Source organism: Chlorocebus sabaeus, chromosome 24 (genome assembly GCF_047675955.1).
Source record: "Chlorocebus sabaeus isolate Y175 chromosome 24, mChlSab1.0.hap1, whole genome shotgun sequence".
NCBI classification, from domain to species: Eukaryota; Metazoa; Chordata; class Mammalia; order Primates; family Cercopithecidae; genus Chlorocebus; species Chlorocebus sabaeus.
Genome location: NC_132927.1, coordinates 10,620,426 through 10,634,707, shown reverse-complemented (window position 1 = coordinate 10,634,707; position 14,282 = coordinate 10,620,426). Strand labels below are relative to the sequence as shown.

General features: G+C 48.4%; 1 pseudogene; it reads right to left on the bottom strand.

The window, feature by feature from the left end:
• Window positions 1-5,416: 5,416 nt before the first annotated feature.
• Window positions 5,417-6,457, bottom strand: LOC140710079 (uncharacterized; annotated as a pseudogene).
• Window positions 6,458-14,282: the final 7,825 nt, after the last annotated feature.

Sequence of the window (14,282 nt, the reverse complement as noted above, 5' to 3'; positions counted from 1 at the left end):
TCTTTGTCCTCCTGTGTGTCTTCAGTGCATTTTCATGTTCAGGTTCTTGCACATCCCCTCTGGGGTGGGTTTTCCTTGTCCTTTTGGACAGTTTTTCTCTCTTCACAAGTCTGAGACAATCTAGAGAGCAGAAATCATTTCTGCCTTTTCCTCTCAATATCAGCATCCCATTGGCAGACCATCAATGTGTCTCCGAGGAATAAAAACTCCAGCTGGAGGAACAGTTTTAATGACCTAGCTTTAATGACATTATGTTGTATTGTCCATTCATTTTAATGTCCTAAAATTTTAATAACCCAAAGGGGTCACCATTTTAGATGAAACTATACCAGGAGATTCCTCTAAGGCCAAGAGCATCCAGCTGCTCCCCTGAGAGACTCTACCCCCTACCTCAGGCTGTCCTTGGTGATGAGATGACCCCGGGGCTGATACTCACTAGACCCTCCAACAGACACCCATAGTGGGTATCCTGGGTCATTCCCAAACAGTTCTAAAATGCCAGGAGTAGGAAAAGACAGGAGGGTGGCTGAGGACACAGCATCCTGTAAAGTTTTCATGGGGGGACCTCAACCTAAAGACATTTTGGTAATATGCACACTTGGGAAAGACGAAAAGAAGAGAGGCACAAGATTATTTTTTATAGTAGAGTGTCAGATGATTTATTCTCCGCTTTACTCTCATGTAAAATGTTTGGAAACAGAAAAATATTTTGGCCAATGTGGCTCACGCCTGTATTCCCAGCGCTTTAGGAGGCCGAAGTGGGCGATCAGTTAAGGTCAGGAGTTCAAAACTAACCTAACCAACATGGCAAAACCCTGTCTCTACGAAAAATACAAAAATTAGTTGGACGTGGTGGTGGGCTCTTATATGCCCAGCAACTTGGGAGGCTGAGGCAGGAGAATTGCTTGAACCTGGGAGTCAGAGGCTGCAGTGAGCTGAGACTGTGCCATTACACTCCTGCCTAGCGACAGGATGAGACTCCGTCTCAACAACGACAACAACAACAACAAAATATATATATATATAAACACATTTAAAATTACTACATGTAGATATTTGAAGTCATGGGACTGACTGTAGGTAGAAACAAGAGAAGGCAAGGAAAGTTTTTATATTTATATTTATATATAATTATATAAAATTAATATACATAATTATAATATATAAATATACCATATAGGCTGTGCACAGTGGCTTACACCTGTAATCCCAGCAATTTGGGAGGCCGAGGTGGGCAGATCACCTGAGGTCAGGAGTTCGAGACTAGCCTGACCAACATGGAGAAATCCCATCTCTACTAAAGATACAAAAATTAGCCAGATGTGGTGGTGCGTGTCTTTAATCCCAGCTACTCAGGAGACTGAAGCAGGAAAATCACTTGAACCTGGGAAGTGGAGGTTGCAGTGAGCCCAGATTGCGTCATTGCACTCCAGCCTGGGTGACAAGGGTTAAACTCCATCTCAAAATAAATCAATCAATAAATACAACAAGAAATATATATTTATGTCTAAATATATAATTATAATACATAAATGTGTATATACATACATTTATTATAAATTTATTAATATATGAAATATATTTATTTCTGAGACAGGGTCTGGCTCTGTCACCCAGGCTGGAGTGCAGTGGCACTATCATAGCTCATTGGAGCCTTGAACAGATGGCTCAAGCGATCCTCCCACCTCAGCCTCCTGAGTGGTTAGGATTGCATGCACACAACACCATGCGTAGCTAATTTTAAAATTTTTTGTAGAGACAGGGTCTTCCTTTTTTGCCTAAGCTGGTCTTGAAATCCTGGGCTCAAGAGATCTTCCTGCCTCAGGCTTCCAATGTGTTAGACGTGGGCCACTGCATCTGGTCTAACGCATTTTTTAATTTGGGAGTTTATGTTATTTAAGATTTTGAAGTACTGAATGTGTTGAACAACCAACTTGCAGAATTCCCGAACAATGGACGGTCAGCTCTCATGTCCTAGTTCAAATCATCCCAGCACACCAAGGCTAGAAACCTTTCAGCCAACTTCCACTTATATCTCCTGGGGCGGGACAATGTCACTTGGCCAATCCCCACTAAGAGGGACTCTAGAAAGGCAAGAAACTATTCTGTTCTCTATAATGGAACGTGACCAGGGAGCGTCGACCCACTGCCCTAGAACTACACCGTGCTGGGCATTTGGGGCACTGTTATGAGCAAGAGTTCCCGTTTTTCTTCTCATGGGACCTTCATGCTAGTGGCAAGAGACAATTTTTATTTATTTATTATTTTTTTTGAGACAGAGTTTTGTTCTTGTCACTCAGGCTGGAGTGCAATGGTGTCATCTCGGCTCACTGCAACCTCTGCCTCCTGGATTCAAGCAATTCTCTGCCTCAGCCTTCCGAGTAGCTGGGATTACAGGATTGCACCACCACGTCTAGCTAATGTTTGTATTTTTAGTAGAGATGGGGTTTCACCATGTTGGCCAGGCTGGTCTGGAACTCCTGAGCCACTGCACCCAGTCAAGAGGGAGATTTTCAATCAATAAGTAGAATTGTGATGAATGCCAGAAAGAAGAATGTGTGTGATGGGGAAGGGACCTAAGTTATTGTCTCATATTTGAACACTTTCACAGGCAATAACTAAATACTTAGAAGCTTAAAACAACACACATCTTTAAGCCAATTTTGGCAAGCTAGGAGTTGAGCACATTTTAGCGGATCCTGTGCTTGGGATCTCACGCTAAGCAGCTGGGCTGCATCCTCATCTGAGGTTCTACCAGGGCAGAATCCATTTCCACGTCCGCTGAGGTTACTGGCAGAATTCATTTCCTCGGACCCGCTTGGCAAGGGCCCAGCTTTTTGCTTCCTTGCCTACGGAGCCCCTCCAAAGGTATTTTCTCAGCACAGCATCTACCTCCTGCAGCGCCTGCAGGTGGAACTTTTCTCTCTAGTGTGTGAAGGTGATGCGCCGTGACAGTGACATCCCATTGCTTTTGCCAGGCTCTATGGGTTAGAAGCCAGTCACCGGTTTTGCTCGTACCCAAGGTCAGGAAGACTATGCAAGGGCATAGGTTATTGAGAGATCATAGGGTGTGACTGCCACCACTGAACTTGGTGAGACTTTAAGGGTTGGTAGGAGCTGGCCAGGTACAGGGGTGAGGGTGTGTCAGGCAGGGGTGAGGGCATGGAGGGGGATGCAGTGGCCTGCACCCTGGAATGTCCTTTCACTCCCTGAGGTTTTGTTCTCCTGATCCCTGAGTACATCCCAGAACATGGTGGGGCCCTAGCAGGGGAGAGGTAGGGAAGCATGTGTTGTTCATCCGGGGACCTTGTTAGGCAAATCAGATTAGGGGCCAGGCTTTCAGTGGTGGGTGCGAGCGTGGGAGTGATGAGTGTTCAGGTGTGTGTGGGAAGAGCGATGGGGATGGGGTCAGCCCCAGCCACCATGAAGACCTTAACTGTGCATCCACCATCCCAGCAGCCTCCCTGAGTGAATGTCTTCAGGGTGCAGGTCTTGTTTTACACATGGAAGTGAATCAGAGTGGGACACTGCCTTGCCTTAGAGAGGTCACACTTCTTCTCCTTCTCCTCCTCCTCCTCCTCCTTCTTCTTCTTCTTCTTTTTTAAACTTGTGACAGAGTCTCGCTCTGTTACCCAGGCTGGAGTTCAGTGGTGTGACCTTGGCTCACTGCAACGTCTGCCTCCCAGATTCAAGCAATTTTCCTGCCTCAGCCTCCTGGGTAGGGTAGCTGGGATGATAGGCACGCATTACCATGTCTGGCTAATTGTTGTATTTTAGTTTCACCATATTGGCTCGGCTGGTCCCAGTCTCCTGGCCTCAAGCGATCTGCCCGCCTCAGCCTCCCAAAGTGCTGTGACTACAGGTGTAAGCCACCACACCGGGCGAGAGGTCACACTTCATGCCAAGTGGGTGGCAGCCACTCAGACAGCACCGTAGCTGGTGCTGGGAGTGAGAGGTGCTCAGCGTCCTAGGAAGGCAGAGGGCTGCATGAGATGTTGGGGGAGGAAGGACTGGAGGAGGATTTGAGATTTTCACCTGAGCAACTGGGTGGATGGGTGGGCTGTTTACAGAGAATCACAAGAATGTGGATGAGCAGGTTAGGGCACTAATAAACCACTCTGTTTTGGTCCACGGAAAATTTGAGATGCTTCCCTCTGTCCAGCTGGGGCTTTGGGAAAGGTCAGGGTTGGCATCTGACTGGGATGGATGTTTGGCAGGGAGCAGAGTATGTGGATGGTTTGTGAAGCCCGGAAGGGCATGAGATTTCCTGTAGCAGCGCCCACTGCAAATGGAAGGACATTTGGCCTGAGCCCAGACATATACAAGTTGGGCAGAGAAGGGGGTGGGTTCCTGGTACCCACAGAGGAAGCAGCTATGGAAGTACAGGACAACCAAGGGTGTGGGGGCACATGATGCAGGAAGCTCAAATAAGATGAGGAAAGAGGTTTTAAAGACGATCAGGGCTGGAGACAGTGGTTCATGCCTGTAATCCTAAGACTTTGGGAGGCTGAGATGAGAGGATAGCTTGAGGCCAGGAGTTTGAGACCACCCTGGGCAATATAAGGAGACCCCATTTCTATAAATAAATAAATACCATTGGTACTTGGCATTTCAGGCGGGGAACAGCAAACACATGAAAGCTCTGAGGCAGGAAAGGGTAGTGATTAGTGCTCGCTCCTGGTTCCTTTATCAGACCTTAAAGAGATGCAGAGACATTTCAGGTACTCCTTGGCCGAGCTCCTTCAGGGAAGGACTAAGTTCGCTTCTACTTCCCATCTATTAATTTTTTTTTTTTTTTTTTTTTTTTGGAGACAGTCTCACTCTGTCGCCCAGGCTGGAGCGCATGCAGTGGCACGATCTCAGCTCACTGCAACCTCCACCTCCCGAGTTCAAACGATTCTCCTGCCTCAGCCTTCCCAGTAGCTGGGACCACAGGTACGCGCCACCACGATTGGCTAAGTTTTTGTATTTTTGGCAGAGATGGGGTTTCATCTTGTCGGCCAGGCTGGTTTCGAACTCCTGGCCTCAAGTGATCCACCTGCCTCGGCCCCACAAAGTGCTGGGATTACAGGCGCGAGCCACCGCGCCCAGCCCTACTTCACTCCTAACGCCCACCATACGTGCTTCCTAATGTTTGCTGAATGACAAGGTGAACGAGTGAATGGGACTACGTGACTTCGGGCAGCAGGCAATCGTATTTCTTGGACCTCAGTTTCACTTTTTGTAAAGCAAGCCTATCTCTCGCTCTCTGCCCTAAAAGCCTGAGTTCTAGGCTTGAGATGAGCGCGTCCTGTAGAGCAGACTCCAGGTGGACGTTGAGCTGGGTCTCTAGGAGGCCAGCTCTTGGGTCCGGTGCTCTCGCGATATCCGGCACGCCCAGTCCCAGCGCCGCCCCGCCCAACCTCCCTTTGTTCCCTCAGGCCCCGCCCTCTCCGCGCGGATCGCTCCCCATTGGCCGGGGGACGGGCCCTGGGCACCCGGCTCCGCTGGGGGCGGGGCGGCGGGCGGCGGGCGGCGGGCGGGCCGTGTGCACCTGCACGGTGTGTGTCCCGGCCGCAGCCCCGCGCCAGCTGCAGCTCCTTGATCTGAGCCGGATCCTGAGCGGGGAACACGGGCTGAAGCGGCGGGGGCGGCCCCGCACCGGGGCTCCATTGTTGAGGCTGCCGCGGCTCTGTGGGCTGCTCAGCTGCGCTCCAGTCGGCCCAGGCGCCGCGGCGAGGAAGGAGCGCTGCGAGGCGGCTGCCTGAGGTGAGATGGCGCGACGGGCGACGGGGTCTCCTGACCGGGTTGGGGTCTCTGCCCCGGGCGTGGCGGCTCCGAGCTCGGCTCCTCAGGGTCCGAGGTCGGGATCCGGGGTCCTTGCGCCTGGGCTTTGTCTTGGCCTCGGGTGGCACCGGGGGCTTCGCTCCTGCTGCGATACCGCGTGGGCCCGCGCGGGGGTGCCGGTCGCCCTGCGGGTGGGGGCAGGTCCCCACTGCTCCCCGGCTCCCCGCATCTGCCGCGGCGGGGACTGCATGGACCCGGGCGCTGGCTTCTGCCCGCTCCCCCGCTGCGTGGCTGGTCCCCGCGTGCGGCAGAGGGAGCCCTGCGAGGACCCACTCGTGGGGCGGGGTCCGGGTCACCGCGAGTGGGAGACTCCGCCGTCCTCCCCGCCCTCTCTCGCAGCGAGACCGCTTCGCTAGACTCACCGAGGGGATTGAGCGGACCCTCCGACTAGGGAGTCCGTGACTCTGGGTGGGGCCTCTTTCCCGACGCCGCATGACGGCTTCCTGAGTGTTTTGTCACCTATATAGGTGGCTGCGTGGACCCGCTCACGTGAGTACTGGCCGCCCTGTTAGTGGGGCTGTGCGCCGCCCCGTGGCTCTTCTGGGTCGACCCCGCCTGGGACGCGCGTGTATGGGGGTCCGTGCGCGGGGAGCGCGGTTGGTGGGGGCGCACTGCCCCTGCCTCATGGTTTATCCTCTCACTTGCCCGGCGGGAGGAAGCGAGAGGCGCCGGCCGGGAGTTGTCGCGCAGCGGCCGCACCGACCTCTGCCCTGGCCAGCGGGTCCCGGGGGGCGAGGGGCTGTCACCGCACGTCCCACCGCCGCACTTCCTCCTCTGGCCCCGAACTGGGCTCTGATTGGAGGGAGCAGGGCCCTTCTGCCCCGCGCTTCTTGATTTCTTCCGTTAGTAATGGGAAGAAAAAAAATCTGGAAAGCCAGATTGAACTTTGTAGCTCTCAGCGCTTGGAGAGTGGAAGAAACTCTCCCAAGAATTTGGCCGGCTGGAAAATGCGTTTCAAGCAGGAGCATCCACACCCACGGAAGGAGGCCAAGACAGTTACAGTTAGAGGTCAGATTTACGAGGGGAGAGCGAGGGTGAGATCCGTGGGTGGGGAGACTCCGACCTCAGCTTGATGGGAAGACCTGATGCTGCCCTTCAGACGCTGTATTTCTCAGCCACCAGAGAAAGTGGAATCACTCCTTAGTGAATGCTTTCATCAAACTTTTGAAAAACCTGTAATGTCCCAGGAAGGAAAATCGAACTGGACAGTTTTCCCCTTTTAAGAGTGTTAAACGTCCCGGAGACAAACAGCAGAAGGCTCAAGGAGTCCAAATACTCAACCTGAAGTTCTTTCTGAACAAGAGGTGGTGTATAAGGAACAGGCATACCAGACAAAACTGAACTAATCACCGCAACTGTGGCTCCAGCCCTGTAGCGTGTCATGTAGGCCCTTTTGCCTTCTCTGCCCTCCCCTGTCCCAGACCCCAACGCTACCACGCACCTCCAGTCATCAGCTCCTGCCAACCCATTGCTATGAACTCTGTTTCGGTGGCTCCCTTCTCTCTGAAGTTTTGCTTGTTCTCCTGAAGTCCTGGTCTTTAAGAGCTTATGATCTGCAGGGACAGATTGGCTTTGGGCAGTACATAGTTAACTGTAGCACAGCTTGAAAAATGCTCTGATAGAGGTGGGCAGGCAGTTTGTACATGCGGGTAAATGCGAAGTCCTTTTTCGATACCATGAATCCAAGTATTCATGCTATTTTAAATCTGCATTTCTTTGACTCTCCAGAGGGTTTTTAGATTAATTTTTTTTCTATTACTTCCTAGTGTTTGTTGCATAGTTCAGAGTACTTGATTAAAACTTACCAGGTCGGCCAGGCGCGGTGGCTCACGCCTGTAATCCGAGGACTTTGGGAGTTCTAGGCAGGCAGATCACTTGAGGTCAGGAGTTCAAGACCAACCTGGCCAACATGGTGAAACCCTGTCTCTACTAAAAATACAAAAATTAGTTGGGCGTGGTGGTGGGCGCCTGTAATCGCAGCTACTCAGGAGGCTGAGGCAGGAGAATACCTTGAACCCAGGAGGCGGAGGTTGCAGTGAGTGAAATGGCTCCACTGCACTCCAGCCTGGGCCATAGAGTGAGACTTCCTCTCAAAACAAAAACAAAAACAATGTACTGGGTCTACCTTCGGCTCTGGAATTTTCCTGGAAGGCCTTCTCTTCTGGGCTTCATTTTTCTCACTTTTGAGGATTGTAAACTACATAATTTCCAAGAATTTTTGCCCTACATCTTTAATTCTTCCAAGCAAATATAGCAGAGAAAAATTCTCTTCCCCGCAAAGGTGTAAGGAAGTCTCTCACAGAAGGGGACACATGGGTATGGAAAAGACAGAGGGGGTGTGTGTGTGTGTGTGTGTGTGTGTGTGTATATATATGTGTATATATATATATATATGTATTTTTTTTGGAGATGGAGTTTTGCTCTGTTGCCCAGGCTGGAGTGCAGTGACAGGATGTCGGCTCACTGCAAGCTCTGCCTCCTGGGTTCACTCCATTCTCCTACCTCAGCCTCCCAAGCAGCTGGGACTATAGACGCCTGCCAGCACGGCCGGCTAATTTTTTGTATTTTTAGTAGAAACAGGATTTCACAGTGCTAGGCAGGATGGTCTCCATCTCCTGACTTCATGATGTGCCCGCCTCGGCCTTCCAGAGTGCTGGGGATTACAGGTGTGAGCCACTGCGCCTGGCCGACAGAGGATACATTTTTGAGCTCTACTTTTCAGAGTTCTTTTCTCTAGCCCTGCCCTGGGTCCCAAACAGGGAACTTAATTCACTCTATCACTGAAGTATACTCTTGTTTTGATGCCATTGGTATGTTGTCCTAGAGATTTGCTGTTGCTGCTAGGAGTGTTTCATAGTTAAGAACTGATGCAACCTCTCTTTTGTCAGTTTATGAGTCTATAAACCATCTTGTTTCCTTTAGTATTATCTCCCTGGAACTGGAAGGTCAGAGATGAAGTTTTCTTAGATTATAAGTCTCAGTCTTTGCTATCTACCTTTGTGTCCCATGTCACCTGCTGTTCCCCCCGCCCCGTTTTTCATTTTAATGTTTTTATTGGATAGGTGTCTATTATTGCAGGCTACCTCAAAACATTTTTGGATATTGACAGGATATAAGTATGAATAATATGTAAAAGATAACTTCTTCTAGTTCTTTTGAGCAGAGGATTTGGTTTCGATATGTGGCCCTATTAAAGCTTTTGTTAAGTCCAAGTACTTTCTGAACTTCAGTTCCCTTACCTGTAAAATGGAGTTAGTTTTTAGTAATACCTATTCTGCCTAACTCAGGAGATTGTTTTGAGGATCAAATGAAATCATGAATGTAATGGAATTTTGTAAATTTTAAATGAAATATTGTAATACCTCAGATTTTTTTTTTAAAGGCCATATTAAGAATGGAATGAATCTGAGTTTTCCTTTGAAATCCCAAATGTTTAATGTACAGAGAAGTTTTAATGTGTCTGTTGGGGAGCTTCATTAGGATTGTTTTCTATCTTTAATTGGCCAGTATTGTTTCATATTTTAACATTTTTGGGGAACATCAAAATTTGTGTTTCAGTTATCATTAATGTTTTACAGTTATTGAATGTGCATGATTTAGTCTTTAACAATCTCTTCAATTATTTACATTCCCATGTAAAAAATGCAGTAATGAATGTCCATGTAAATAACATTCCCATGCTTTAATGAAGCATAATTTCTTGATACTGCAGTTTCTAAGTGCCCTGTCTTGAGGTTGGGAAAGCTAAAGGGCAGTCAGAGGTCACGGTCAGAAAAGCATCACCGTTGACATTTGAAATCCAGCAGCAGGTATCACAGTGAACCCCACTCCAGCATCCAGGAAGTTTCTCTGCCCTGCCTCTCCTCCAGCCACCTCAGAATCTGTGTCTGCAGTGTTGGTCCTGCTTTCCTGTCTCTCCTCTGCCTTTTCTTTCTCTTCACCAACTTCTACCGAGTGCCTCTTATGTCCCAGACAGTGGCAGTGGGAGTACAAAGGCTAACAAACCCGGCCCTGGTCCTCAAAGAATTGATGTTTTCTGTGCAGATATTAAGTGACACTGTCATATATAGTGTTGACAAACATTGATACAGATTTCCTGTGAAGTGCAGAAGCACCATCCTAGAAGCAGAGATGCAGAGGCAGCACTGGTGACTCACACATGGAGAGCTGGAGTTCTTGGTCTAGTGGGATAAACTGACCTGGACATCATTTCAGTGCAGTGGAGTGAGTGCTGGGATGGGCTCCCTGGGGGCATCTGGGGCTGGGTTTGTCTGGTGTTCAGTCTCCTGCGTGGTACTTAGAGTTTATCAGTAAGATGAGCATTGGGAGGTTTCTAAGTGAAAGGAAAGGCAATCACTTACCTGAAACCTGAAATTTGTAGGTGTTCTGGGCCATTTATAATTCACTGAATCTGTTTTGTCAGAACAAGTCTATCATCTATTGTTTTGGATGGAGTGTGGCCAGCCCTGCCTTGTGATGTAAGGAAATCAGGAAATGCTTGTCAGGTGTCAACACCGTGCCAGACACTTCTAGGGGTTCCACATAAATCACCATATTCATTTCTGTTGCTGCTTTACCATTTCCACAAATTTTGTGGCTTAAAACAATTGAAATTGTATCATCTCACAGTTCTGAGGGGCAGAAGTCTGACGTGGTGTCACTGGGCAAAAATCACCATGTGGGCTGGGCTGCATTCCTCACTGGAGAATTGTTTCCAAGTGCTTTTAGCCAAATATAGTTCCTTGTGGTTGCAGGACTGAGGTGTCTGTTCCCTTGCTGGCCATCTGTTGGGGGCTGCCCTCAGTTCCTGAGGCCTTTATCTGGTCTTTGCACGTGGTCCCATCAGCTCAGGACTAGCTAGGCCAGGGACCTGGTCAGGCTCTCCAGTTCCCCTGTGTGCATTTCTCTTCTTCCACTCGGAGAAAGTTCTATGCCCTATTTTAAAATATTTTTTGAGATGGAATCTTACACTGTTGCCCAGGCTGGAGTGCAGTGGCATGATCTCAGCTCACTGCAACCTCTACCACCCAGGTTCAAGTGATTCTCCTGCTTCAGCCTCCTGAGTAGCTGGGACTACAGGTGCCCACCACGATGCCTGACTAATTTTTGTATTTTTAGTAGAGATGGGGTTTCACCATTTTAGCCAGGATGGTCTCCATCTCTTGATCTCGTGATCTGCCTGCCTTAGCCTCCCAAAGTGTGGAGATTACAGGCATGAGCCACCGCCTGGCCAGTTCTATGCTCTTAGAGGCTCATGGGATTAGATTGGACCTCCCTGGATAGCCCAGGATGCTCCTGCTAAGGCCTGTGGCAAAGCCTTTTTGCTGCGTGACATAGTCACAGGTCTCGGGTATTGGACTCTCCCACCACAGTTACTGATCCACTTACTACAGCAGCCTGGGAGGTGCTTTTCATTGCCTCTGTTTAACAGATACGATTTTTTTTTTTTTTTTTTTTTTTTTTTTTTTTTTTTTTTTTGCAAATTGGCAGGAACATGAAGATCCCTCTTTTTCTTTTTCTTTCTTTTTTTTTTTTTTCAGGCGGAGTCTCATTCTCTTGCCCAGGCTGGAGTGCAGTGGTGTAATCTTGGCTCACCACAACTTCCAACTCCCGGGTTCAAGCAATTCTTCTGCCTCAGCCTCCTGAGTAGCTGGGACTACAGGCACTTGCCACCAAGCCTGGCTAATTTTTGTAGTTTTAGTAGAGATGGAGTTTCACTATGTTGGCCAGGCTGGTCACAAACTCCTTACCTTGTGATCCGCCCGCCTTGGCCTCCCAAAGTGCTGGGATTACAGGTGTGAGCCACTGCATCCAGCCATGAAGATCCTTCTTAAATGAGAAAACCGTTCCTCTGACTTGATGTGAGGCTGTTGGTGAGACTGATAGCAGTGGCGACAGGTCCATCAGAAACGGAGCTAAACTTTGTGTTTTGGAGTATTTTGATGGCCTGCCCTGATTATGTAAGTTTTGCTAAGAAGTCATTAGAGTAATTCCTCTACTGGAAGAAACACCCATATGGGGAATTTGGGACTTTGACTTTTCAAGTTTTACACAAAGGACTCTTCATGGGTGAAAAGTACATGATTCCAGGTCCATTTCTAGAATGGAAACAGCTGCATCAACCCAACAGTGATTCACATTCCTGAGTTTGAGAGAATCTGATTATTTCAAGGCCGAAGCCAAAAGCCCAATAAACAATGTTTGTACCTTTATTCATAGTTAGGAATTAGGTGCATCCCGTGGTCAATAAACAACTGATGGTGGTCACCAAGTAGTTTAAAACCAAGCAGGACCTCATTTTATCATGTGGGTGTTTTTGATTTTTTAAATGAAGTTTTTATTTTCCTGTGCAATAAATGACAAGCTCTGACTTGAAATACATTTCCTTTAATAAACCAGAATCTAGGGCCGGGCGCGGTGGCTCACGCCTGTAATCTGAGACTTTGGGAGGCCGAGGAGGGCAGATCATGAGGTCAGGAGATTCAGACGATCCTGGCTATGGTGAAACCCTGCATCTACTAAAAACACAAAAAATTAGCCAGGCATGGTCGCGGGCACCTGTAATCCCAGCTACTCGGGAGGCTGAGTCAGGAGAATGGTGTGAACCTGGAGGCGGAGCTTGCAGTGAGCCAAGATCACGCAACTGCACTCCAGCCTGGACGACAAAGTGAGACTCAGTCTCAAAAAAAAAAAAAGAAAAAAAAGAAAAAAAAGAAACCAGAATCTATAATCCTAAGGTTTTTAACTGGCTTTCAAAAATTTATGAAGTCCCCAAAATCCTGTGCAACAATTTTTTGTATATGCATCCATGTGTGTTTATGGGGAGACGATTTATAGCTCTCCATACATTTTCAAAGTGGTTGGATTCCAAAAAATTTTAGAATACACCACTTGGGCCTGGTGTGGTGGCTCACACCTGTAATCCCAGCACTTAGGGAGGCTGAGGCAGTAGGATCCACTGAGATCAGCAGTTTAAGACTAGCAACATAACGAGACCTCCACCTCTACCAAAAAAAAAAAAAAAAAAAAAATGCTGGACGTGGTGGTGCACACCTGTGGTTCTAGCTGCTCGGGAGGTTAATCACCTGATCCCAATAATTTGAGGCTGTAGTAAGCTAGAATTGCACCACAGTCTTCCAGCCTGGGCAACAGAGCAAGACCCTCTCTCAAACAAAAACAAAAAACCATATCACTTAATATACTATTGTTGTTGGTCAAGTATCAGATTTTGTTTAAAAATTAAATACTCTTTTTTTTTTTTTTTTTTTTGAGATGGAGTCTTGCTCTGTCGCCCAGGCTGGAGTGCAGTGGCATGATCTCAGCTCACTACAATCTCCGCCTCCTGGGTTCACACCATTCTCCTGCCTAAGCCTCCTGAGTAGCTGGGCCTACAGGTGCCCGCCACCACGCCTGGCTAATATTTTATACTTTTAGTAGAGATGGGGTTTCACCATGTTAGCCAGGATGGTCTCGATCTCCTGACCTCGTGATCCGTCCACCTTGGCTTCCCAAAGTGCTGGGATTACAGGTAAATACTCATTTTTAGCAAAGTTGTACAGGCATACAGCTCTAAGAGTCAGAAATTAACAAGGCTTAGAACAAAACCTAGCAATCCCCTACCTTACCCTTCTCCACCCTGATCCCTGCTCCTTGGAGGTTACTGTGTTTATGTTTTAGCTGGTTCTTCTAGATTGTATGAAAGACAGGGAGATGTCCTACTGTGGAAGACAAGGATTCAGGTTGCTTACCCTCCCCCCTCCTCCTGTTGCCCACGTTTTTCTCCCCCATCCTCTCAGTATAATTATTGTGATAATGAGGCCAGTCATGGTGGCTCGTGACTGATCCCAGATTTTTGGGAGGCCGAGGCGGGCAGATCACTTGAGGCCAGGAGTTGAAGGCCAGCCTGGCCAACACAGTGAAACCCCGTCTCTAGTAAAAAATACAAAAATTAGTCAGTTGTAGTGTCGCACTCCTGTAGTCCCAGCTACTCAGTAGGGTGAGACACAAGAATTGCTTGAACCTGGGAGGTGGAGGTTGCAGTGAGCTGAGATCGCACCACTGCACTGCAACCTGGGCAACAGAGGTAGACTTTGTCTCAAACAAAAAGTATCGTGATAGTGGGATACATACTACAATAGTGTATATATTTAGTATTCTTCTTGGTTTTTGGCCCAGAGCTTCTAAAACCCTTGTAATTTCCTGAGTGATAGGAACATCATTGGTTATAAGATTTGGTCTTAGGTTTCAATACCTGACACAAGAGCTTCTCAGACTTGTGGAATCTCTGGGGTGATAGGAGTGTCTTTTGTATGATAATGAGATGACAGGTGGCTTCGGGCCCCTGGACAGGTTCAGGATTAGGGCTGGTTGCCAGAAAGATGAGTCATGAGTAAAGAGTTGGACATACCAGCCCCACCCCTACCTCTGGGAGGGGAGACGAGACAGGCTGGAGATTG